Below are 27,597 nucleotides of genomic sequence, written 5' to 3'. Positions count from 1 at the left end.
TTCTTCCCTCTCTGGGTATTTTCTTCTCCGCCTAGTCTGCCAATTCTTATCCTTTAAATGATGGCATTTCTTGGAGTTTAATTATGGACCCATTTCTCTGCTATTTTTATATTTAGTCTTTTGGAGGATACTTATTGGTTCATAGGACTTTCTTAGCATTTGTATGCTGGTGATTCCAGATTTGTCTATTCAGTTGTCTACCTGACATCCCCCCTTGACCGTGTCTCTGACAACTCACACTTTACGAAGTGCGATCTCTCGGGGAAGCTGCCCAAACTATTCAACTGTGTGTATATTTCTCTCCGTCTCCAGGCCCGTGGTGTTTCTTTATTATGCTTACCAGCAGTTCGAATACATTTGGGGCACTATTTTTAGGGGGTCTGATTGTTCGTTTTGTTTATGTTGGTCTGTCTCCATTACAAAGCAGAGGTGATTCAAGTGGACAAAGAACATCTCTTTGCCTAAAAATGATGTATATCCAGTGCCTAGGAGATTGGATAACACACACTAGACACTCGATGGATATTTGTGCGTCCTGTGGATGTCAGAAACGAGAGACTACCCATTCAGGGGCCCTCTCCGTTCCCTAGATCAATGTAAAACACGTGCAATGTCAAATATGAGCTTCCCATTGCAGACAGTTTCCCATGTAGTCGCTACAGATAAGTGCAGCGAAAATAATGTGAAAAGAATTGATATCCAGGCAAATCAATCAAGTGCAGCCACAGCTCCTAATCTCCCATCAACTGCACCTCTGAGGAAGTCTCCCCGGTACAGGTGACACTCCTCCCCTGCGGGCAATTCCTGGCCACCCTGGTGCTAATACCATCCATTTTCTCCCATTTCAGAAAGCTTTTCAGAATGTTTATGAGATCACTTAAAAATCTGAATCTGTTCTAATGTATAACTTCCTGCATCAATCATTGCCAAATGTCTGCATCTATGACAACGGATCACTTGTGACGCACTTCACAGCAGATCTACACACGGAGGCTGAAGCGATCTTTTAAAATACCCAGCAGAGTGATCAGTATCTTAACTTATGAGTATTAACTTTAAAAATATATAAATACCTCAGTGCAGCAATCCTTAGCAAGTCGGCTTTGATGCAGCTCTTGAGCTGTTTTTGTCATAGTAACTGTTGAGGCAAAATAACCCTTTCTTATTTATTCTTTTTTTTTTTTAATTTTAATTTTTTGCTGTGCGCGGGCCTCTCACCGTTGTGGCGGCCCCTGCATCGGCGGGCGGACTCTCAACCACTGCGCCACCAGGGAAGCCCTATTCTTTCATTTTTAGTCTTTATTTTTTCCCTCTGTGGGAGGTCCAATGTCACTGAAACAGCCCCATTTTTAATGTTAGAAACTCTATTTTTATTTAGGTAATCAAGTAGTGAATACAACATTAGTTTGAATTTTTTCCAAAATCTTTTCACTGACTTAACTGGCCCATGAGTAATAAGAGCTGTCGGTGGCCTCTGTCCCTGATTATATTAATTAACTCACTTTCTCTGCACATTTCATGTAGAGAAAGCGTTTTCTCTAAACTTGAAAATTTTACTAGAGGTTCAAAAGTTACACAATTTTAATAAAACAGGAGTAACATAATTAGCCTTCCTTATTTCTTATCAGGAATGTTAATTTTAGAACAATTTCCCAGGTCTCATTTCTATTGTCAGGCAAAGGATTGCTTCCTCTATGCCCTTTTCTTTTCCTATTACCGTCCAGGAGTGAATAAGGCAGAGGAAGAGGGGATGGCACAGAAAAGGGATGGAAAGTATCCTTTCCTGCCTCACACCTCCGCGTACTGCACTAGTTTTTAATGAAAAGAGACTTTCCATTTGAAGTCAGCCTCCTTATCCTCACGATCGGTCCCCCTCCGTTTGAAACCTGCCACAGGGTTGGCAGCTGCGATGAAATGGGCTGAATACTGCTGCCGCGTGAGGGCTCAGAAGCCCCTTCCGCACGGAGGCCCCGGGGTGATGCGTCCTCTGTGCTGGATGCCCAGCTCAGCCTGGGGTGCCTTAGCCCTGGGCCTCTCTGTGCCCGCACTGGGAAGGACTCAGCAGAATCTTGGCGGAGATGAAGGCACTATTTGCATCTGCAGTTTATGGGGCTGGGCAAAAGAGCCCCCAAGTTCGGCTTGCCCAGTGGAAAACTGACCTAACAGACTCCCATATTTCTGGCAGTACTTTAAACCCCTGGCCTAATGTGATCCGATTACCAGACCGTGTACCAAGGTAAATCACAAGATGTTTTTCTTTTTTTTGGCATGTGGGAACATAGCATTTAAAGATGTTCTAATTGCTTTATGAATCTCATTGTTATTGTCTCTGCTTGCTAGTGAGCAGCTTGTTCAGAGGAAATATCTACATCTTCCTTTTGTTACTGCAGTCCCTGGCACAGGACTCAATGCACAGCGGTGCCCGGGATAGATTTCTGTAAAGCGTTTACGTACATCATCTCCAGCAGCCTCCAAGTCCTCTATGGGAAGGGTCAGCTCACACAGAGGCAGGCAAATCCCCTGCCTGTTCTCCCAGAGTTCCCGGACGGGGTGGGGAAAGTCTTCCTGATATTTGTCGGACTCCAGGCAGGGGCTGAGGGCCGAGGTGCGAGTGGGCAAACTTGTTTCTCCCAGATGTCGTATTTCTCATTATCTTCTTCTACAGAATTTTCCCCTTTGGCGGTTCCTCTTCCACAAGTACCATTTTTCATGAGTCGTCAGACATTGAACACCTATGCGGTTGCTAAAGTGCCACCACCTTGATTTGGAGGGTGAGATGGCTGGGGGTTGGGTCGCAGGCCTTGCAGCTCAGTGGAATCATGCCCTGAGTCAGGGGCACTGCCTCTCAGGGGCCCTTTCTTGCTTCCTGCTACAGGAGCTGCTTACCGGTCCTGCTACCATGCCCGGCTGCCACCGTGTTGCCAAGCCCTCATTTTTCCCTCCCTGGACCTCCCCCCGTTAGTTGGCAAGACCCCTAAACCCCCAGTCCCCAGAGTGGTGACCGTTTTTCACCAGGAGCAGCTTAACTGTCCCTTCCTCTCACTCCCAACCCATGCAGCACTTGGTGCATCGGGTGCTTTACTAAAGGGGGACGTTGCTCTTTCCTGGCAGGTGCCCTGGGGCTTGCTCTTAAGCACATTATTTTTCTGCTTCTGCATTTTATTAACTACAAGATATAGAGAAAGGCCATAAAAATTACATCACTGATTGTAAACAAGCACAAGTTCATTAGGGAAAATATACAATATAAAGGCAAGAGAGAACAGGAAGATCAAGAGTTCCCACAGTCCTATCACATACCCCCAATCCTCTTGACTATTTTGGTGTGTCGTCTTCCAATCATATAAATTGCTTGTAGTATGTATGTATAATTCTGCTAGTAAGTAAGGATTATAAGAAATATATAGTTTTATTTGGAGTTTTCCCTTAATATTATATTGACCCTTTATCTTATTTTTAAAAATTAAAAATCTCAACTTCTTAAATTGTGGCGGACTCTCAACCACTGCGCCACCAGGGAAGCCCTATTCTTTCATTTTTAGTCTTTATTTTTTCCCTCTGTGGGAGGCCCAATGTCACTGAAACAGCCCCATTTTTAATGTTAGAAACTCTATTTTTATTTAGGTAATCAAGTAATGAATACAACATTAGTTTGAATTTTTTCCAAAATCTTTTCACTGACTTAACTGGCCCATGAGTAATAAGAGCTGTCGGTGGCCTCTGTCCCTGATTATATTAATTAACTCACTTTCTCTGCACATTTCATGTAGAGAAAGCGTTTTCTCTAAACTTGAAAATTTTACTAGAGGTTCAAAAGTTACACAATTTTAATAAAACAGGAGTAACATAATTAGCCTTCCTTATTTCTTATCAGGAATGTTAATTTTAGAACAATTTCCCAGGTCTCATTTCTATTGTCAGGCAAAGGATTGCTTCCTCTATGCCCTTTTCTTTTCCTATTACCGTCCAGGAGTGAATAAGGCAGAGGAAGAGGGGATGGCACAGAAAAGGGATGGAAAGTATCCTTTCCTGCCTCACACCTCCGCGTACTGCACTAGTTTTTAATGAAAAGAGACTTTCCATTTGAAGTCAGCCTCCTTATCCTCACGATCGGTCCCCCTCCGTTTGAAACCTGCCACAGGGTTGGCAGCTGCAATGAAATGGGCTAAATACTGCTGCCGCGTGAGGGCTCAGAAGCCCCTTCCGCACGGAGGCCCCGGGGTGATGCGTCCTCTGTGCTGGATGCCCAGCTCAGCCTGGGGTGCCTTAGCCCTGGGCCTCTCTGTGCCCGCACTGGGAAGGACTCAGCAGAATCTTGGCGGAGATGAAGGCACTATTTGCATCTGCAGTTTATGGGGCTGGGCAAAAGAGCCCCCAAGTTCGGCTTGCCCAGTGGAAAACTGACCTAACAGACTCCCATATTTCTGGCAGTACTTTAAACCCCTGGCCTAATGTGATCCGATTACCAGACCGTGTACCAAGGTAACTCACAAGATGTTTTTCTTTCTTTTGGCATGTGGGAACATAGCATTTAAACATGTTCTAATTGCTTTATGAATCTCATTGTTATTGTCTCTGCTTGCTAGTGAGCAGCTTGTTCAGAGGAAATATCTACATCTTCCTTTTGTTACTGCAGTCCCTGGCACAGGACTCAATGCACAGCGGTGCCCGGGATAGATTTCTGTAAAGCGTTTACGTACATCATCTCCAGCAGCCTCCAAGTCCTCTATGGGAAGGGTCAGCTCACACAGAGGCAGGCAAATCCCCTGCCTGTTCTCCCAGAGTTCCCGGACGGGGTGGGAAAAGTCTTCCTGATATTTGTCGGACTCCAGGCAGGGGCTGAGGGCCGAGGTGCGAGTGGGCAAACTTGTTTCTCCCAGATGTCGTATTTCTCATTATCTTCTTCTACAGAATTTTCCCCTTTGGCGGTTCCTCTTCCACAAGTACTGACCATTTTTCATGAGTCGTCAGGCATTGAACACCTATGCGGTTGCTAAAGTGCCACCACCTTGATTTGGAGGGTGAGATGGCTGGGGGTTGGGTCGCAGGCCTTGCAGCTCAGTGGAATCATGCCCTGAGTCAGGGGCACTGCCTCTCAGGGGCCCTTTCTTGCTTCCTGCTACAGGAGCTGCTTACCGGTCCTGCTACCATGCCCGGCTGCCACCGTGTTGCCAAGCCCTCATTTTTCCCTCCCTGGACCTCCCCCCGTTAGTTGGCAAGACCCCTAAACCCCCAGTCCCCAGAGTGGTGACCGTTTTTCACCAGGAGCAGCTTAACTGTCCCTTCCTCTCACTCCCAACCCATGCAGCACTTGGTGCATCGGGTGCTTTACTAAAGGGGGACGTTGCTCTTTCCTGGCAGGTGCCCTGGGGCTTGCTCTTAAGCACATTATTTTTCTGCTTCTGCATTTTATTAACTACAAGATATAGAGAAAGGCCATAAAAATTACATCACTGATTGTAAACAAGCACAAGTTCATTAGGGAAAATATACAATATAAAGGCAAGAGAGAACAGGAAGATCAAGAGTTCCCACAGTCCTATCACATACCCCCAATCCTCTTGACTATTTTGGTGTGTCGTCTTCCAATCATATAAATTGCTTGTAGTATGTATGTATAATTCTGCTAGTAAGTAAGGATTATAAGAAATATATAGTTTTATTTGGAGTTTTCCCTTAATATTATATTGACCCTTTATCTTATTGGCGGACTCTCAACCACTGCGCCACCAGGGAAGCCCTATTCTTTCATTTTTAGTCTTTATTTTTTCCCTCTGTGGGAGGCCCAATGTCACTGAAACAGCCCCATTTTTAATGTTAGAAACTCTATTTTTATTTAGGTAATCAAGTAATGAATACAACATTAGTTTGAATTTTTTCCAAAATCTTTTCACTGACTTAACTGGCCCATGAGTAATAAGAGCTGTCGGTGGCCTCTGTCCCTGATTATATTAATTAACTCACTTTCTCTGCACATTTCATGTAGAGAAAGCGTTTTCTCTAAACTTGAAAATTTTACTAGAGGTTCAAAAGTTACACAATTTTAATAAAACAGGAGTAACATAATTAGCCTTCCTTATTTCTTATCAGGAATGTTAATTTTAGAACAATTTCCCAGGTCTCATTTCTATTGTCAGGCAAAGGATTGCTTCCTCTATGCCCTTTTCTTTTCCTATTACCGTCCAGGAGTGAATAAGGCAGAGGAAGAGGGGATGGCACAGAAAAGGGATGGAAAGTATCCTTTCCTGCCTCACACCTCCGCGTACTGCACTAGTTTTTAATGAAAAGAGACTTTCCATTTGAAGTCAGCCTCCTTATCCTCACGATCGGTCCCCCTCCGTTTGAAACCTGCCACAGGGTTGGCAGCTGCGATGAAATGGGCTGAATACTGCTGCCGCGTGAGGGCTCAGAAGCCCCTTCCGCACGGAGGCCCCGGGGTGATGCGTCCTCTGTGCTGGATGCCCAGCTCAGCCTGGGGTGCCTTAGCCCTGGGCCTCTCTGTGCCCGCACTGGGAAGGACTCAGCAGAATCTTGGCGGAGATGAAGGCACTATTTGCATCTGCAGTTTATGGGGCTGGGCAAAAGAGCCCCCAAGTTCGGCTTGCCCAGTGGAAAACTGACCTAACAGACTCCCATATTTCTGGCAGTACTTTAAACCCCTGGCCTAATGTGATCCGATTACCAGACCGTGTACCAAGGTAACTCACAAGATGTTTTTCTTTCTTTTGGCATGTGGGAACATAGCATTTAAACATGTTCTAATTGCTTTATGAATCTCATTGTTATTGTCTCTGCTTGCTAGTGAGCAGCTTGTTCAGAGGAAATATCTACATCTTCCTTTTGTTACTGCAGTCCCTGGCACAGGACTCAATGCACAGCGGTGCCCGGGATAGATTTCTGTAAAGCGTTTACGTACATCATCTCCAGCAGCCTCCAAGTCCTCTATGGGAAGGGTCAGCTCACACAGAGGCAGGCAAATCCCCTGCCTGTTCTCCCAGAGTTCCCGGACGGGGTGGGGAAAGTCTTCCTGATATTTGTCGGACTCCAGGCAGGGGCTGAGGGCCGAGGTGCGAGTGGGCAAACTTGTTTCTCCCAGATGTCGTATTTCTCATTATCTTCTTCTACAGAATTTTCCCCTTTGGCGGTTCCTCTTCCACAAGTACCATTTTTCATGAGTCGTCAGACATTGAACACCTATGCGGTTGCTAAAGTGCCACCACCTTGATTTGGAGGGTGAGATGGCTGGGGGTTGGGTCGCAGGCCTTGCAGCTCAGTGGAATCATGCCCTGAGTCAGGGGCACTGCCTCTCAGGGGCCCTTTCTTGCTTCCTGCTACAGGAGCTGCTTACCGGTCCTGCTACCATGCCCGGCTGCCACCGTGTTGCCAAGCCCTCATTTTTCCCTCCCTGGACCTCCCCCCGTTAGTTGGCAAGACCCCTAAACCCCCAGTCCCCAGAGTGGTGACCGTTTTTCACCAGGAGCAGCTTAACTGTCCCTTCCTCTCACTCCCAACCCATGCAGCACTTGGTGCATCGGGTGCTTTACTAAAGGGGGACGTTGCTCTTTCCTGGCAGGTGCCCTGGGGCTTGCTCTTAAGCACATTATTTTTCTGCTTCTGCATTTTATTAACTACAAGATATAGAGAAAGGCCATAAAAATTACATCACTGATTGTAAACAAGCACAAGTTCATTAGGGAAAATATACAATATAAAGGCAAGAGAGAACAGGAAGATCAAGAGTTCCCACAGTCCTATCACATACCCCCAATCCTCTTGACTATTTTGGTGTGTCGTCTTCCAATCATATAAATTGCTTGTAGTATGTATGTATAATTCTGCTAGTAAGTAAGGATTATAAGAAATATATAGTTTTATTTGGAGTTTTCCCTTAATATTATATTGACCCTTTATCTTATTTTTAAAAATTAAAAATCTCAACTTCTTAAATTGTATTCTATGGAAACAGAACAATTTTTAAATATTCTCTTGTAATTTGACTCAGTTTCTCCCTGCCCTGCCATTTTCTCTGTTATAGTAATGTTGGTGTCAATATTTTTTATTAATACTCTATTTTTCCTTACAATATATCTTCTAGGATGTTGTATTAGGGTACTGACTAAGCTTGTGTAAAAAATCTCCCCAAAGTACAGTGCCTTAAACGAGATAAAAGTTTACTTCTCTCTCCCCTGAGCGCAGAGATGGTGGTTCTAGAGTGGCAGGCAGATCTGTCAGCACAGGTTTCCTGCTCTGTGTCCTCACTGGCTGTTCCGTTTGTCATCACACCACATGGTAAGAGGGCATGGAGGACCCAGGTCTTCCTTTCCTAAGAATGTGTCCCGTAATTTTCATATGCCATTTCTGTTTCCATCCAATGAGCCAGAATTTAGTTTTATGGCCGCACCACCCAAGTGAGGCTGGGGAATGCAGTCTATGCGTGGTGGCCGTGTGCCCTATTGAAACTGGCCCTGCTGGTAGGTGATTCTGCTATTAAAAAGGGAGTTGGGACAGTGGACCTGAGACCCATTAGCAGACTCTCATGTGGCAGGATGGCTGGGCCAGTGTATAGGATGATTTTTCTAATTCTTGAAATCTACTTGGAAATTATACTGCATAAATTTTGTACATTTCCCTGGATCCTTATTGTTTTGTTTTACATTTTTTTTCTTTTGTTTTGTTTTACTTTTTTTTTTTCTTTTTTTTTTTCGGTACGCGGGCCTCTCACTGTTGTGGCCTCTCCCGTTGCGGAGCACAGGCTCCGGACGCGCAGGCTCAGCGGCCATGGCTCACGGGCCCAGCCGCTCCGCGGCACCTGGGACCCTCCCGGACCGGGGCGCGAACCCGGTTCCCCTGCATCGGCAGGCGGACTCCCAACCACTGCGCCACCAGGGAAGCCCTGTTTTACATTTTTATGAAGAAATAAGATTGAACCTATTTTCACATTTATTGGTCATCTGTATCTCTTCTTTTGTTTGTGTCATTTGTTCATTTTTCTGTTAAGCTACGTGTCTTTTCCTGAGTCCTATATAAGTTTTTCTCTGGTTCTCTTTTCCTACGCATTTATTACATGTTAAGAAATGAATCATTTCACTGTGAAATGTCTTGAAAAAAATTTCAGTGAGTTATTTGTCCTTTAAATTGGTAAATGCATTTTAACATTTGGAATTTTAAAACTATTATGCATTCCTTTTTTATATATTATTCCATAATTTTTAACATTAGAAAGCCCTCCATTCTTAAATACAAATTACTGATATCTTTAAATTGTTATAAGGTGTTTTTTAAGTACATCCTTTTTGAACGTATTTTATCTCTTTTGAAACTTAAGGATTAATTATACTTCAGATACAACATAATTTTGACTGAAGTATTTACTGAATAAGACCTCTATTTTTCCAGTGATATATCATCACACCTTTATCATGTTGTAAATTCTTAAACTGTTACTGGATTTCTGTTACATTTCTTGACTATTTTATCAAGACTATTTGTATGTAATCAAAACTATAATAATTTTTTTGTCTGAAAAGAAATGTCCCCATACCTTGTTCTTCATTAAAAAAGAATAAGAGAAAGAAAAGGCTACTATTAACTTTCTATTCTTTTCAATTAACTTTAAAATTTTCATCAAGTTCCAAAACTAAACAACAAAACAGTCTTCACAGAGATTTTGACTGAAATTGCAGCAAAACTGTTATCTTCAGAATTAAACAGATTATATTAATCTCTATCTTTTTATAGCCCACTATACAGTTTTATAATTTTTTTTAAAACTACACATTTTATATAGGTGTCTCTGCATTTATCCTCAATTTTTGTACATATATCTTTCTTTCCCTCCTTCCTTCTCTGTTTTTAATAAAACAAAAATATCTTTCTTTCTGACTTCTTCATGTCTTCCTTGCTAGTGTTTTCCCTGTTTTCCTTCTATCTCCTCTCTCCCCCCTCCATTTTTTATTACTATAGATAAATAGGTAGTTTTTACTTTATTTTATTTGGTTTTATGTCGTTCTGTTCTACCACCTTCAAGGGGTAATATGTATCGTTTCCTTCTTTGAAAGTCTGTAAAGTGACTAGGTTTTCATTTGCTTGGTTTGGTCTATTGCAGTGTTTTGAACCACTTTATTCTGCTTCTCCTATGGCCTTTATTCTAATAATGTGTCTACGTGTCTCTCCCTTAATGAATGAGTCATTGAACATTTATTTGAAAAGCCTCAATAATAACAGAAGTTCATAAAACATTAGTCTATTGTTTTAAATAAGTGCTAAGTGTGTATCAAGGTATGTGTTATGGATCATTGTGATAAAAAAGGATTCTAGGTTGAAAAAGTATTTGGGAAACATTATAAATATTCTCCTTTTCTTGAAGATATACAGAGCATATTAACATATTAATGTATTACAAACACTAAAAAGTCTTGTAGTAAAATTATTTTACCTCTTTATTTAGAATTCTAAAAGATTTTTTACTTTATATATATTTGTATGTGAATATATATTTACATATATGTATACACACACACACACACACACACTTGCATGTTGTTGGACTGCACCCCACAGGCCTGCAAGCCCTGTACTTGCCCAGCCTCAAGACCTAAGAAAGAGTCTGTAGTCAACAACAGAGACACTAATGGTTTAATGGATGGGGGAGCTTACACGTCTGAAGTCAGTTCCTGGAGCAACACCCTTTACATGTCTAAAGATCAGAATCATTACAGCTGGGGCCAGGAGCAAGTTATGTAGGCAGTTACTGATTAGGTGCTCTGACTAAGAGGAAGGGTCAATCATGTGAGCAGGTGTAGGTGAAGCAGGGACTGGTCGGGCAGGGGATGTACCAAAAGCCCGAGAACAGCCATCTTGGGTGGCCTGATCATACGTATGTGAAATATATATACTTGCATACAAATATCTGATGCGTCTGAGTAATCTTTGGAACCGCATGTCTCCAGACATGTGCTCTCCTCTTCCACCACCTTTGTTTTTGCTCTGCATGTCTGTGTGCCTAGATTTCTGACTGCTACCTACTGACACAAACCAGGAGATCTGCTTTGCAGTAGTCCACTTGACCATGGCTCCAACATTCCATGTCTGACTGTCCTCCTTTTATTTAGTACTGGCTGGGATCTACCCAAACAGATGGATGACTTAAGATCACTTGGAGATGCCATTTTTCTTCCACCTGGAGATGCCTGTTCAGTGAAAACGATCAGACATCTTAAGGAGCAAATCTGTAACAAATCAAGAAGAGTTTGTGGCTTTCAGTTGGAAAATGAAGTTGTATTGCCAGATAACTGCCTTGGGAGTCTATACTCCAGCTAGTCCTGTAATTTGCTAGAGTAATGGCTACCTGTTTTTAGCTTCCTCTTCCTCATCACTGATTATCATTTAGGATGCTTAAGTATACTCAAGTCTTCCTGAGAATCCTATGAAGTAGGCAGGGCAGATAATATTAATTCCTTAGACAGAAGTGAGGCTCAGACAGGTTAAGGGACTTTTTCAGGTGGGAGATATTGACTTGAAACCTGTTCTTCTGCTTCCATACCTTTTCACCGAATAATGCAGATGATAGGATTTAGCTAAAGAGAACTCTATCCCCAGTGGCAGGGATTCCATTCATTCTTTTGACAATTAAAGTAAATAATAAGATGGGAATAGGGTCCATTAATTTCTACATACCAAGATGTATTCTGGACCAGTGCTGTACAATAGAACTTTCCATGGTGATATAAGTATTATTTTCAATAAATAGCTGCTATTGACATGTGGATACTGGGAAACTGAACTTTAAAATTTATTTAATTCTAACTAATTTAAATTAAAATATCACAGGTAGATACTGGCTACTGTATTGAACAGCACAGTTCCAGATTCTTAAGATTATGAAGATATAGCTGATGAATTAACAAAAAAATCAGTCTTAGTACCCAGGAATATTTGGAACAATTTAGTTGAAGCAAATGACCTTGGATTATCACTTAAAAATAAACTTAAGCCCAAAGAATAAAATTGTGTATATATAAAACTTTCTGGGAATACAAACAGTTGTTCATGTGATGGTAGAACCCAGTATTAATATGACATGATGTCAACCCTAAAGGCTGGTAAGATCTACCACTTCTGGTTACTGCACTTGCGAAGTACCAGAGAATGATTAAATCTGACACATAAAATAACAAGAGAACAAAGTCAAATGCCAGCTGCAAATATCACATTTTATTGTACACTCTTTACTTTGTGGCAGAGCTATTTTTCAGCGATAGTTGAATCTAGGGCAAATGCCAATCATGTCACACATTCTCTGATGACACAGTGGAGAGTCCATGGGTGAGGAGGAGATATCTCTGCAGGAATTTGTCTCCTTTGAATGGTTTCCATCTTTAGACCTTGGACACTCTCTTCTTCCCAACTCTTTTCCTGGCTTCAGCTGTGACTGAGACATTGATTTTCACAGAAATCCAGTTGGCTGACACTTTCCAGTAAACCCCAAGAATGATGACTTGAGACCCAGACTCTAAATGAAATAATAGAACAAGAATTTGGAACAAAAGGCAAAGCAAGGGTGAAACAAGTTCAAAGGTTGATCATACAGCAATTAACATCTCCCTGAGAAGTGTTAAAGGCAGCTATTTCAACTTCATAACAAAATTAAAATGGAAAGAAAATCGTTCTGTATTTGTCTAACATGCATATAACTGAACACTGGTGAATTTCAACTCATTCCAAGCTATATCATTAGACAATTTCAGTGTCTTTGGAATGGTCCATAACAAGTGAGGGGAATTTCCCAAATATTTCAGAAGCCTGGCAAAGATAAATACGTCTATTATTTATAACATGAAATTCACCATGGAAATACCACAGTAACTATTAGCAGATGCGTATTTTTGGAAAGAATTGTTTATGTAACTTATACAGTTCCCAACTGTGGCCATTATGGTTTATCTTAATTGTACTAAGCCATTTAGCACCATGCCTCATGATGTATTTGTATGCCAAATTGAATATATATATATAAAACTGGTTGAACAGCTATATTCAAAGTGTGTAGATTGATGAATCATTTCTAACTTAGAAGGAAATCACTTCCATTTTTCTCAAACTTGGCAGAGAATAAACAATATAATGTTGGTAGGGATAGCTATTACAGATATGAGGCTATAATGCAAACTACATTGATCAAGTATAACAATACTCTCATACAGCGGGATAAAATTTAATAGGCTCTAAGTTTCTATAGATCAAAATCAAAAGCTCTTTTGATTGGAGGTATCTTGGCTTCAAAACAAAGATCTAGAAGTTCTTTTAAAACTAATATTGAATGATGAGGACAGATCTGTTAAAAACGCTAATGCCTGTGCTTGCCAAGGACATTAATACAACATGTGGAGATTTTTCCTTTGTGTTTGTACTCCTCTTCAGCCCATACAGAATTATGTTCAGCTCACATCCAGGAGGAGGGGGCTAAGATCATGAAGGCTCTGGAAGTGAAGGCCTTTCCCTGAACAAACTCCCAGTGTTGAAGAGTTAGAGAGGGTCCATACTGATGGCTGAAACAGTCATGGATGGGGGGAAACAAAATTAAGGGAGTTCACCAAAATTCAGTTTTCTAATCCACATTGTTTTGCTAAGTAGCAATTAGATTTAGCAGTATGAATTCGAGGTTGAATATGTGATTTTTCACTTGAGGTAAATTTTAGTTCTCTATTCAACCTCCTCTGATGTATCTAGGATAGATAATGTTAATGTTAGATGGCCCCAAGCTGAACTTGGAATGATGCATTATCTTATAATAAATAACAGGAATCAGTTTGCTCATATCTTACTAAGGATTTTTTGTCTACATTTATAAAAATTCAGATTTGTAGTCTCTCTGTATATTTATAGTTTTAGAATAATACTGACCTCAAAACCTTCTATTTTCTGAAAGATTTTCTTTAGCTATCATTTTATTTTCCCTTTAAACATTTGGTAGAAAAAGCAGTGAAGCCATGGGCCCTGAAATTTTCTTTATCACAAGGTTTTTGATTATTTTTAATCTTTTAAATATATATAAAGATATTCTACTTTTCTTTTTCTTCTTGAGTTGTTCTGGTAAACTGTTGTTAAGGAATTTGTCCATTGCATCTGTCTTCAAATTTGCTGCATAAAGTTTTTAAAATAATATTCTTTTATTGCTCCGTTAATGGATATAATATTCTCTGATTGCGCCATTAATTCTTATTATTCTATTAATATTCTCTTATTATTCTACTAATGAATGCATTATTCTATTCATCTCTTATCCCTAATATTGGCAGTTCTTTTCTTATTTTTGCTCTTAATGTTCTTGCTAAAGTTTTATTTCTATATTGGTATTCTATAAGAATTCATTTTTCATTTCATTAGTTTTCTCTGTTATTATCTATTTACTGCTTCAATATTTCAGCTGTTATATCTAAACTTCTATTTACTTCAGGTTCAATTTGCTGCTCTTTCTTAGCTTCTAACTGTGGAAGATCGTATCGTTGCTTTAAAATATGTTTTCGTTCTTGATATAAACTTGTAAAGCAGTAAATTAACCTTAAAACATATCTCAAGTTTTTGGTATGATATGTTTTATTTTTATTCAATTCCAAAATGTTCTAATTTTCCTTATTTATTTTTAATTCCTGGCTTATTCAGAGTGATTGTTATTTTTTACTGTAATTTTCAAATGTTTGAGGATCTTTCAAATGTATTCATATTATTGATAACTGACTAAATTCTGTTGTGGTCAGAGAATACGCTTGGATAATATTGATATTTTATATGTCTTGAAGGTGTTTTATTGTACAGCATATAGTCTACCTTGGTGAATGTTCCATGTACCCTTAGAAAGAATGACTATAACGTTCTGTGTTTCTTGGATAGTTCTACATTATAAATTAAGTCAGATTTGTTGATAATTTTCTCTAAACCTTGTAGACATTTCCTGATTTTTTTACCTGCTTGTTTTATCAATTATGAACAAGTGCCGACAGCCTCCAAATATAGTTGTGGATTTGTTTCTCTTTTCAAGTCTATGAGATTTTGCTTCATGTGTTTTGAAGCTTTTTAGTTACGTTCATATAATTTTAGGATATGTATTTCCTTTAAATAATATGGATCCAGTTCTAGACACAGATGTGGATCTAGATCTAATTCTAGATATGGATATAGATGTATTCTTTAGTTTTTAAAAGGATACATATTTGATACAGTAAGGGTACTTGCTAAAATGGCCACAGTGTAAATGTCAAAGGGTCAAGTCTGAGACATAAAAGAAATAATCATTCTGCATCTGGGTGATAAATACATTTTAATATTTTTGCGTATCCTTACAATATTCTTCACAGGGAAAAAGGAAATTGGAAATGCTTTTGAAAGAGAAAGATGATGTACACGTAAAACACACTGCACTTCATATTATGGGAAAACAACTACTTATAAATAACCATCCCCGATTATCACTTATTTTCACAGTTTGAGGGTGAGGTACAATTAGGATTAATGGCTGTCAACGACAGTTTTCCTGGAAAAAGTCATTCTCCAATGCTTTTATTCAGTGTACTGGTCTTCAAAGACAGGAAATTTACTGATACCATGCTGCAAAATAAATAAAACTAAACACACAATAGCATAAACACAGAGGATATTTACCACCTCCACTGGAATTATTTGAAAAACACTTGAGCATGTCCTTACATAATATGTTAAATTACAGACACCTGACACAACGTGTCATTCAAAGGCTTCACCTCTCTCAGTTATCAAGTATTTCTCTAAGCGCCGTTTATGTAGGATTACAAAATGCTGTCTAATGTTTCTGTGTGTATAAGCTGTATTGGACTTACTTGACTGTAATCTCTTTGGTGGCTGGATAATGCTCTATTCAATTTTTTCCTAACCACACTGCTTGCTAAAGGGCCTCGCACATAGGACATGCTTGAGTTGGGTTTCCTAGATTTTATTAATTTTGTGTGACAATTCGGACCATCATGATACAATCAGTTCTAACACTTTTCTCTAAGCAGTTGTGTTCATCATTCTTTTTCACACAACATTTCTTGGCTGATATGTCATGCATTCCATCCTGTGAACAGCTGGCATGATATCCAGAATAGATGTAGCGCATTCATTGATTCTCGACTCCTGGGAGTTACCAGCTGGCATAGATAAATGGGCAACTAAGAAGTATAGCAGATACAGTTGTCTCTGCCTCATCCCAAAGGAGACCCTCATAATTTTCCTTTTTGAATTTATCCAGATTCTAACATATTTTAAAAGAGTTCCTGGAAATACTCTCTATAACTAATAAAACCATTGAGGATTTGTCTTTTTGTATCTTACTGCTTAGCCCATTCAAAAACATCTGTGGTATATAGATGAATAATGAAAGATTAAGTAACACTTGCAGATTTAAGATCAACTTATATAACATAGCATCCTTCCAAAATCAGTGAGGTGTCAGACTTATGATCAAGGCAGATTCTGCTGAATCGAGCATCCTGAGAGCAGATCATAATGAAGTCCTGGACATCACACCGAATGATCACAGATGGTAAAGATGGCACTGAAAGCTTTGACTGTGATTAGATTAAATACTATTTTTTTTTTTTTTTTTTTTTTTTTTTTTTTTTTTTTTTTTGCGGTACGCGGGCCTCCCTCTGCTGTGGCCTCTCCCGTTGCGGAGCACAGGCTCCGGACGCGCAGGCCCAGCGGCCGTGGCTCACGGGCCCAGCCGCTCCGCGGCATGTGGGATCTTCCCGCACCGGGGCGCGAACCCGGGTCCCCTGCACCGTCAGGCGGACGCGCAACCATTGCGCCACCAGGGAAGCCCTAAATACTATTTTTGATAAGCTTTGCTAACCTTATTTTCAGGAAGAGTTAGGTATATATAGAATATGCTCTAGTAAACCAGACAGCTTTTGTTGCTTTAGAAATAAAAGAACATTTTGAATTAAAGATAATGAATCTAAATCTCTACTGCATATGTATTTTTAAATAGGCTTGTCTGTTTGAATACATAATATTATATTCTTTCTCAACAATCAGAGTGCCTTCGTAAAGAAAATTGTATACAGTCTGGCACTGCAGAAGCACATCTGCAAAAGAATTACTTTAAAAAAAGAGAAAATTAATGATTAGCTGTATGAAACACAATCATAGCATAATATTATTTTAGGTATCATCTAGTTTAATACCCTTAATTTACACATGAGATAATCAAGGCCTAAGCTCACAAAGATAATTTAATGACAGGGCTAAAAACTTGAGTCCTCTACATTTCAGATCAGATGTCTTTTCTTTCAAGTCATCTTGGAAAACCACTGTAGGCCGATATTCATGTAACCCTCCTATGATGACTGCACCGAAAACCAGGAATAAAAAATATGTGTGGTTCTGCAGTTTTATGTATTGACATTATTGCAGCCTTAAAGCTACTCAAGTTGAATTTGAAGATTTTTCTATCCTGATAATAGAGTACAACAAAATAAAAGTAACCAAGGGCAAATTATCAATAGTAAAGGACATACACCTGAAGGAAATGTATGCCAAAATGCGTTGCAACGATCTCTAAAGAAAATACAAATAGTTATATGTGAACATACACTAATATATGTCCAAAAGAAGCTTTAAGGTGAAAGGAAAAACAAAAGGAGCACACATACCAACCATCCTCCAAAACAACAAAATGAAACAGGTTGCAGTACAGAATCTATCTCATCGATGCACAAAATGTTGGATGGATAGACTGGCATGAAATTAGAAGGATATACACCAAATGTTTACCTGTAATTACTACTGTGAAGTGGGATTAATGAGGTGGGGAGGTACTTTTCTGTAATTATTTTTATTTCACATTTCTTTATTTTTAATATTATTAATGTCCACACATTACTTTTCTAATACTGTTTATTCCAAAATGGAGCTGCAATTTAAATATTTAATATAAGGAAGTCAATTTCATAAGGAAATATTTTTGTGTACATCTGTTTCAAGCATTACCTGAATGTCATAAAATGTGTCAGAATGATCAGAAAAAAAGTGATAGGCTCCTAATAAGAAGCAATATACCGGGCTTCCCTGGTGGCGCAGTGGTTGGGAGTCCGCCTGCCGATGCAGGGGACGCGGGTTCGTGCCCCGGTCCGGGAAGATCCCACATGCCGCGGAGCGGCTGGGCCCGTGAGCCGTGGCCGCTGAGCCTGCGCGTCCGGCCCGCGTACCGCAAAAAAAAAAAAAAAAAAAGCAACATACCAACAGTTATCCCAAAAGGAGTACAGGCTCAAAGCAATTATTTTGGAATGAGGGAAAATTTTTATCCTCCATTATTGCAAATATCTTTAAAATCTTTAATATTAATGATTATGTGTTACCACTTGTCTGTGTAAACTTCATTAAACAGTCTGTCCTAGACAACTGTAAATTCACCCCAATATATGTAACCAAATATCTGAGGAGGTATTGTCTTATTTACATGAATATTGTGAAAACATTAATTTGTAAGCACACTCCTCTGATCTCCCTGGTGACAAATGCTTTGTCTCCCTGGGTCTCAAGTGAGCACTAGATTGTGAGATCGGGATAACCTTATTTTCTTGGTTTGCATAACAAATTTTTTAATGTCTTCTTACCTAAGTCTTCTGAAACTCTAACATAAATACACTGTGGCTTTCAGTGACTTCTAGAGGCATTGACTTCCACAGGGCCACCAATTAATCACAAAGAGTAGTGAGAACTGTTATTAGTTGTAATATATTTTCCTTCAATTAGTTAAAAATGTTCCTAAGGACTGGTTATTAAGAGCACTGAGTACCAGGGAAGCCCCCCCCTAAATTCCATTTCTATCTTGGTCCTTATTAACTGTATGGACTTGGATTAGAAACTTAATATTCCTTTGCTTTAGTAACTGCTTTTGGAGAAACCATGATAAAAAAATCTGAAATAAAATGAATTTAGCTTTCAACTTCCATTTCCAACACAACCATCAGTGAATTCTATACATTCAAAGATTGTTTTTGAGAAATTGGCCTGAATGATTATTGAAGTGATTAAATGTGATTAAAATAGGATCTAATAAAGTCACTTACCTGAATCTAATATTTTCCCAAATATTTATTGTATAGTGAATCTTTAGATAGTAGAAGTCATCAATATGTTAATTTAAATTAGAAAAACAGTAATTCATTCCTAACACATACAAAAAAATGAAAAACAACCCTTTTTTTCTAAAATATCTAAAACTCTCCAAGGAGTGTATAATTGTTAATTTAAAAGTTTTCTTCTTTCTTTATAAAAAATAAAATATAAGGATTTAGAGTAATAATTATCCAATGAGTATTTGTGATCTTCATTTTTCCCTATTTTCCGAACAATGATAAGATGCCAAGTTTAAAGAGCTACTTGAGAGTATATTCTTTGCTGTATAATGCTTAAATTTGTTCATTTTTACTGTGCACTTCAAGAGAGCTGCCCTTACAATACTGTTTGTGTTTTATTATTCACTTCCTCAGAAGTTTGGAAGTCAGGGCAAAAATGGAGGTCCAGTTTATTCCACATTCTATTTACTGTTATAATACTTTATTTTCAGGGACTTCCCTGGTGGTCCAGTGATTAACACTTCGCCTCCCAGTGCTGGAGGTGCAGGTTTGGTCCCTGGTGGGGGAGCTAAGATCCCACATCCCTTGCGGCCAAACAAAACAAAACAAAACAAAAAACAAAACATAAAACAGAAGCAATATTGTAACAAATTCAATAAAGACTTTAAAAAATGGTCCACATCAAACAAATTTTTAAAAAGTACTTTATTTTCAAAACTGAGTAACAAAGAAAATGATTTCTTGATGTCAAAGGTTTTCTATAAATCCATCATCAAAGGAGTGCAATCTGCTCTAGTACCCCAAGCGGGTCTAACTGCACCAACAAGTGCACAATGTCTGGAAGTCATTGGTAAATCTTTGGTTCTATGGGCACCAGCAACGAGGTGGGGTTAAGGAGTGCAAAGATCACTCATCGACTTTAGGTTTCTGGCTTTGATAAACCAAGAAAGGTTTCAACAGAAACATCATCCCCATGATGCCCATCTGTACGCAACATTAGCTGACCTTTGAATGCCTTATATCCTGGTTCTTTTTTTAAAAGTGAAAGTACTATATAGCACTTATTTAGAAAAAGACCCAACTTCATTCAGATTAAAGTTTTGCCTTGCAGTAAAACCATTTGGTCAATAGACTACTGCAGCTCACCAGAGAAGACTGCTGCAAAATAATTACAAGTGATCTTCAAGTTATTCATTTTTACACAGTTTTAAGATTTCTCCACATACCCTAGCTTTGCTTAAAATACATTTTTTTAACCAAATCATCTTCTTTTTCTATCGGCATCTTCATCAGATCTTTGACAATGATCAGTGCTTTCCATTGTATCTTATGGTCTCAAAGATAGCCATGCTGATTGGAGCCATCATTCCACAGTGGAAGGTATTCCTCTATTTATTCAAAGGTTACATGCCCTCTGGAAGCTTTCCAGAATCCACAAAACTTACATAATTCACTTAAATTTTTTAATCCTCAAAAATCCTCTACATGAATTATGGTGAAATATGCATGGCAAGGTATGACTTCGGCATTCATCTCTTTCAATCACTCTATCACTTTCAAATTTTTTTGATGCATAGCCTTTGCTAAGCCTATGAACTTGCCTGCTTTCCTAAGAGACCATGCCACTATTTTAGAAGACATTTTCTTTTAATAATGTGGGGAAGACATTATAGGTAATGCACAACATGTCTAAAAATGAGGAAAAATAACTTTTTTTTTTTTTTTTTTTTTTTTGCGGTACGCGGGCCTCTCACTGCTGTGGCCTCTCCTGTTGCGGAGCACAGGCTCCGGACGCGCAGGCTCAGTGGCCACGGCTCACGGGCCCAGCCGCTCCGCGGCATGTGGGATCTTCCCGGACCGGGGCGCGAACCCGTGTCCCCTGCATTGGCAGGCGGACTCTCAACCACTGCGCCACCAGGGAAGCCCCCTAACTGTATTTTAATCAAAACAAATGCAGAGATATGACTTGATTCACTGTATATCTTCCCACCAAGCCTTGTACACATCTGAAAGTTCCCCTGATCTGTGTATGCATATTTGTCATATGGGTTTTCATTTCAAATGGTAAATTCTGGGGAAAAATGTACATTATTATAGTGTAATTCAGATTATGAGTTCAAATAATACAGGAATCTTGTATTATACATTCTGTTAAGATGTCACCATAGTCTTTACACTAACTATGAATTGGGTTCACTTATTTCACATAGATATTTTTAACAACACTTGAATGGAAATTACAAAAATAAACAGAATTCTATATACATCACAAAGATTACCTATAATTTAATAAACAGTTAATCTAGAGATGTAAACATCTGTATGTGCATATAAAATTTGAATTATATATCATACATAATCAGAATCGGAGATGAATGAAATTATCAAATTGAGACCACGTTTTTAAAATATTAATAAGAAGCATAATTTATAGAGAGATAAAACTATTATGATTCCACAGGACAGACTGGTATTCTCTCTTTTTTAAATATTTTATTTTATTTTTATTTATTTATGTTTGGTTGCATTGGGTCTTCGTTGCTGTGCACAGACTTCCTCTAGTTGCGGCGAGTGGAGGCTACTCTTCGTTGCGGTACGCGGGTTTCTCATTGCGGTGGCTTCTCTTGTTGCAGAGCACGGGCTCTAGGCACGCGGGCTTCAGTAGTTGTGGCACGCAGGCTTAGTTACTCTGCGGCATGTGGGATCTTCCCCCTGACCAGGGATCGAACCGGTTTCCCCTGCATTGGCAGGCGGATTCTCAACCATTACTCCACCAGGGAAGCCCCCAGACTGGTATTCTCTTAACTAAAAGCGACCAAGACAAATATAATCCAGGTTGCCCTTTTCCTTGCCATCTTCTTTGGCCAGCTCATTCTGTTATCCGCGTAACATTCACATACCTGTCGCACGCCTTCATGCCCTATTGACCCATGTCCTAGGTTCGAGGGTGATAAATAACTGAAATTCAAGGTGCGAACTAGAGAGTATTTTCCATCTTCAAAATTCAAGTTATTTGTTCCTATTTAAAAAGTTACATATATAACTGGATCACTTTGCTGTATACCTGAAATTAACCAAACGTTTTTAGTCAACTATGCTCCAATATAAATTGAACATTTTTTTGAAGTTATATAAAATAGTGATTAAAAACAAGGCTTTGAATCTCAACCCCGTGACTTACATTGCTGTGACTTTGGCTGAATGCGTCAACTCACTCTGTCCAGATTACCAACTGTAGAATGGGCTTTACATCTACTCTCAAGGTCAAATGAGATATATATTACACATAAAATGTTTTGCACAAATCCTGGCTCGTACAAAGTAACAAATATACAGGAGTTCTTGTAAGGGTTGCTATATTCTATCATAAGGAGTTTTGCCTGTGATTTCACTTGGGTTGCGTTTGATATTGATGCATACATTTCAAAGCTGTCTGATGCATCTGGCTGCTAATATCATAGAGTGACTGCTCCTTTCTGCTCCCTTGGGAAGCAATGCTCTATAGAAAGCTCTGAATAGTAAGGCAGAAACAACTTCAATATATCTTTCCAGTATGGTATAGTTGCTCCTTATATCACACCACAAAAAAACAATTTTTCTTTTTCAAATAAAATTATGGCCAATTTATGCATCTAAGATGAGGAATTTAGGTTAGTAGATTAATAGGCCAACTGAAATAGATTCCTGATATTAAGAGAAAAATATGAAAGTCCCATTATATAGAAAATAAGGTAAAACTCCGAAAAAGTAAGGTCAGCTTTGCAGCAGATTTTAAGGTGACTTTGATATAGGACTTCCACAGGACAGGTACAAAAATATGTACATTACAGATTGTGCTTCAAGTGATTATTAAATCAATGTGATTTTTTAATGGTGTGTTTTGACAATATTCAGTCATAATTCAATATAATATTGCCAAATATATTGCGTGTGGTTGTAAACTATGCTGGTCATACTGAGAACATGAAATAAAAGTGGCATAGCAACTTGCCCAGAACTCAGTCTCAGGAGAAATTTAAAGCTGAGCTGGCACAAGGGAGCATCTGGGTGTGCTAGTGGGAGGCCAACAGAGACAAAAGTTTTGCTTGCAAATCTTTTTCCTTATTTTACTCAAAAATATGATAGTTCAGAAACCTCAGACCGCTTATCTCAATTGGGCTTCTAAAGAATGCATGATTGTACGATGTTTACATCAAAAGATACTGAGGCTGGAAATTCCAAACTCTTTCTGGAGTGAGTGATGATTTGACACTGTCATCTGAGCAGACGTCCTGTGCCTGGAGAGAGAAGCCCCAGGCAGTGGGGAGGGTGTAGGAGCCTCTCCCTATACCCATGAAGGGATTGGTCTGAGTGCTTCCATTCTCCCCTGTGCCACCAGACTTCTGTTCTCACGGGATTCAAATAAGTGTATGTACCCAAGAAAACTGAAAACATACGTTCACTCAAGAACCTGTACACATAATCATAGCAATGCTATTCACTATTCATAAAAGTGGAAATACCCATATGTCTATCAACTGATGAATACATAAACAAAATATGGTAATCCATACAATGAAATATTACTTATCCATAAAAGGGAATGAAATACTGATACATGCTACAAAATGGGTAAACCTTGAGAACACTAAGTGAAAAGCCAGACACAAATTGAATGATTCCATTTGAATTAAATGTCCAGAACAGGCAGATTTACAGAGACAGGAGGGAAATTAGTGGCTGCCAGGGACTGGAAAAATGAGGGAATGGGAAGTGGCTGCTTAATGGATATACTTTCTTTTTAGGGTGATAAAAATATTTTGAAATTAGGTGGTGGTGATGGTCACTTAACATTGGGAATATACTAAAAAACAATTAATTGTACACTTTTAAATGGTTAAATTGGTGAATTCTATGTTATGAGAATTTTATCTCAATTAAAAAAATTGTATACATGGTATCAACTATGTATAAAATAGACAACTGATGAGAACATACGGTACAGCACAGGGAACTCTACCTAATGCACTGTGGTAACCTAAAGGGGAGGGGATATCTGTATGTGTATGGCTGAATCATTTTGTTGTTCAGTTAAGTCTAACACAACATTGTAAAGCAACCATACTCCAATAAAAAGTAATAAAAAAATATAAATAAATTTATGCTCTCAAAAAACAAACAGACAAATAAATAAAGTGACTTCGGATGCTAAGCAATTTCCAGCAATCTGTGTGCAAACACTGCTCCCTACAATTCTAAAGAAAGTCAAGCTACCATCCTTTTCCTTAAGGGGTTATATTCTGTTATGCATGTGAAAAAAGTTTCCATCCGGAAAAAAGTCTTTCAATTGATTTCTTATTGGCAATTTCAGCTATTTACGATTTCATTAACATATCACGTTAAGTTCATCTGTAATTTAATTACACATAGATGATTAGGAGAAATATTCATTCTGTGTCCTTGTGCTGTTTGTATTAAAATTTCTGAACAATTTAGGGGGTAATTCTTTCTAAAGCAATTTCCTTGTTTAAATTAGGCCATAAAATTGGATTACTTAATAGCAATGCAATAAAGCTGGACTGCTTTATAACCTTCCAGGTACTTTCACATCTAATACCGCATCTGATTCCCATGTTAACTGTGTAAGATAAGTATGCCAGGTATTGTTACCCCAGATCCGCAAAAGCAGACACTGAAAGAGAGAAATGAAGCCATTTCATTTTCAACTCGGTGGAATTACCAGTGACTAGAACTTACGTTTTGAGGTTCTTGCTGAAGAAAGGCTCTGTCTATACCAGCACTTATGCTTGCTTTAGCTACACCACGCTTGGTAACAAACATTCTACTGGTGTTGCTCAAACCTGATTGCGTATTAAAGTCACCAGGGAGTTTTGGTGTGTTTTTTGTTTTGGTTTGGTTTTTTTTTGCGGTACGCGGGCCTCTCACTGCTGTGGCCTCTCCCGCTGCGGAGCACAGGATCCGGACGCGCAGGCTCAGCGGCCACGGCTCGCGGGCCCAGCCGCTCAGCGGCACGTGGGATCCTCCCGGACCGGGGCACGAACCCACGTCCCCTGCATCGGCAGGCGGACTCTCAACCACTGCGCCACCAGGGAAGCCCGCACCCGGGAGTTTTTAAGTCATGCTTGGGTTATACACATCCACACACATAAATGCATACACACATGCATACATGGATAACATGAAGAGATTTTTAAATATTGGAAAATCATCATAAATAAATATTTACATAAATTACTATAAAAAATTAAAACACTCCAGTATACAAATGGATCAGTCTGAACTCTGCTTGAATTTGTCCAAAGTTTTTATATACATGCTTACTTTATGCTTGACAGTATTTGTTGTAAAAATTTAAAATATGTGTAACCAGTGGAATTTAGAAATTTCACAATGAAATATGCCCCCCTTGTTGAGGTAACCAACACTATTTATATGATACATTTACGAGCTAACAGCCATGTGTAGATGTTTCTACTCATTTATGCTCTTACAATTACATACACAATAAGAATTCTCAAATATGAAATTGAAGTCTTCTGTATTTGTGTCCTTTTTCCCTGCATGGTCTTCTAATTTCTGAAAGATCTGTGTTGTAAATTTACCCCATAAATAAAGGATTCATTTTCTCCTTGAATTCTATCAGTTTTTGTCTTACATAAATCAAAGCTGTATTTTAGGAGCCTAAAATTCATGACTGTTGAATCTTGAAGAATTATACCTTTCAGCAAAGTAAATTTCCCTCATTTTACACAATGTTCACCTTGAATGTTAGTTTATTGTTTATTACCATTGTCAATGTGCTAGCATGTAGCCCGTATCTTTTACATTCCTTTATTTATTTATTTATTTATTTATTTTATTATTCCTATATTTATTTACAGATTCTTATGTCATTGAGATTTCAGTGTGCTTCACTGAAGAAGATTCTTCTGAGACTCTGTCTTTAATAAATGACTTTAATACTTCCATATTTATTGTTGTGACATATATATTTCTAGTTTTTCCTTCCATATGTGTTCCTATGATCTATTGACCATGCTTTTTCATCATTTACCTTGTTTTCTTTTATCTTATATTTGTTGAAGGTGTCAATATTTCTATCGTCCATTTTTTTAAGTAAATATTTGTCATTGTATAATCTACCTAAATTTTTTGGTGGTTACTCTGAAAATTTTAGCTTTTATTTAAAATTTTAAATTTCTAACAATATCTGATGCTAATCAAGAGATACAGCTTAACATGTTTACACCTTTCTAGTTTCCCTCCTCACTTCTGAGATGATATGATCTGTAATTTTGATCAATAATATAATTTATTAATTTTTATTCAATTTTTATTTTATTATTTTCTTTCCCATTATTGATGCCATTATTGATGCCTGTTCTTTCTGACTCATTTATTTTTTCTTGCAAAAATATATCCTCCAGAGATTTTTTGAAAAAGAATCTACATAAAGCAAAATTATCTTTACATTTCTAAAAATGTTATATGACTCTCATGCTTGAATGATAGTTTGACATGGATAGGAGTCTAGATAAGGCTTATTTTCTCTTATATTTTAAAGATATTTCTCTTTCTATGTTTATATCTATTTTTACTGACAAGATGCCTGATGCCAGTCTGGCTGACGTTTATTCATAGGTAATCTCTACTTTTATCTTTGGAGACCTTAAGGTTTTGTGTTTTTTTTGTTTTTTAGTTTTTATTATTTAATGCAAAAAATTTTTTACTGTGGTGTGTCTAGGCATATTTGTGTATGTGTGTGTGTGTGTGTGTGTGTGTGTGTTCACTTAGGTAGTTCCTTGACTTATTTTTTATACTCCCTATTCAATAGGCTCTTTTAATCTTATCCTTATGTTATCTTAATTTCTAATAAGTTTTCTTAACTTTTTCTTTCAGTTTTTCTTCTTCATTGTGACAACTATCAGTTTATTAATTCTCAGCTCCAAATGCATCCCTATTACCTGCCTTGGGAAAATATAGCTGGGTTCTTTAAATATTTTTCCTTTGCTAGTTTGCAGATGGTATCCTTGGTCAGTCGAGAGCAGGGACATTGAAGGAGGAAGCGTTTTTCTCCTCCTGGTTCTGGGCTGCCCCTCTGTCAACTCCTGCAGTATGTGTGGAGTTTCCTTCTATACTGGGAAGCCAGCAGCACCTGGCCTCTTCCCACTGCAGCTGCTGCCAGTATCCTCTCAGGCAGCCTGGTAGCAGCGTGCCATCTTCAGTGGACCCCCTGTGACCACTCTCAGCACATGGCCCTCAAGCCCCTGTGCAGTGGAGTGCTGGATTGGACACTTCCTCATGACTCATTTTCCTGGCAGCCCCTCTCCAGTGTTGTGCCACTGTCTGCATGCCTTCCTTTGGACACCTCACCAGGGACTTCCTCGACAGTTTTCAGTAAGTTTCAGGGCGTGAACCCTCCTACGGGTGGATCCACAGGATTCCAGAAAGCAAGTCCACAGTCCCAACAGAGCAGGACCTAGAGAACTTCTCCAGTATC

Source organism: Physeter macrocephalus, chromosome 10, assembly GCF_002837175.3.
Source record: "Physeter macrocephalus isolate SW-GA chromosome 10, ASM283717v5, whole genome shotgun sequence".
Lineage (NCBI taxonomy): Eukaryota > Metazoa > Chordata > Mammalia > Artiodactyla > Physeteridae > Physeter > Physeter macrocephalus.
This window is presented reverse-complemented; position numbering follows the sequence as displayed.